The sequence below is a fragment of the Culex pipiens genome, chromosome 2, assembly GCF_016801865.2.
Source record: "Culex pipiens pallens isolate TS chromosome 2, TS_CPP_V2, whole genome shotgun sequence".
In the NCBI taxonomy this organism is placed as follows: Eukaryota; Metazoa; Arthropoda; class Insecta; order Diptera; family Culicidae; genus Culex; species Culex pipiens.
Genome location: NC_068938.1, coordinates 122163893 through 122164754, shown reverse-complemented (window position 1 = coordinate 122164754; position 862 = coordinate 122163893). Strand labels below are relative to the sequence as shown.

Sequence of the window (862 nt, the reverse complement as noted above, 5' to 3'; positions counted from 1 at the left end):
ACGTGTCCAGAACAACTAAAGATCATTTCAGCACTCTTATCGGAATTGTTGGAACTAGGGATTCGGTCACTTTTCTCCGGACCACCGTTTCAAAAGAAAACAGAAAACATTTGACAAGTTCTTTTCCGATTTTTCCCCAGCAACCCCCAGTTTACTGCGATTTGTTTGGCGGGTTTTAAAAATCATGCATGTCAAACAGCGGGATTTAAAAGTCATTGTTTATGTATTAATAATTTCGAGAAAAATTAGAATCCTGCGCTTCAATTAATCGCCGCAGAAAGATACCGTCGCATTGGAAATACCTATAGAGAAGGCAAGAGAGTAGGCTTAGACAAAAAAAAATTAAAAACATGTTGATTGTCAATCTGAAAAAATCGTAGGGACGTTTGTTGCTGGCTTTCTTGTAGATTTAAGCTGACTGATGTTCGGTGACGGAATCTGCGGTTCTGCGACCTTCGCGGCCGGCTCGGTGGCATCCGTACCTGTGCTGGAATCTGCGACCTTCGCAACAAGCTGTACCGTACCGTCGAATGGAGGCACTGCAGGTGTTGTTGGCTTCGTCGGGCAGGCTTCCCCCCAGGCATACGCTTATCGGGGCATGCCCTGAGGGGAGCCTCCTTGAAGGTTAAGCTGCCTGAGGGCATGTCGTCCTTGGAAACATGGTTCCAGGTAAACTACAAAAACTTGTTTTTTTTCACCAATAAACAAAATGTAATATGAGAAATCACCCCACACGAACCAGAGTACGGGCCACCGAAAGATTTGTTCATAGGAAAACTGGTTCCTGAAAACTGATTTCTTTTACCAAGAATTTTTATTTGGAAGAACTCAGGAATAAAAAAATCCGATTTGTAACAGAGTC

General features: G+C 43.4%; 1 long non-coding RNA gene across 1 annotated transcript; it reads left to right on the top strand.

The window, feature by feature from the left end:
* The first annotated feature begins 232 nt into the window (after window positions 1-232).
* On the top strand, window positions 233-862 carry LOC128093163 (uncharacterized). Its single transcript, XR_008212286.1, has 2 exons — window positions 233-321; window positions 381-862. It is a non-coding gene; the product is annotated as an uncharacterized LOC128093163 (long non-coding RNA).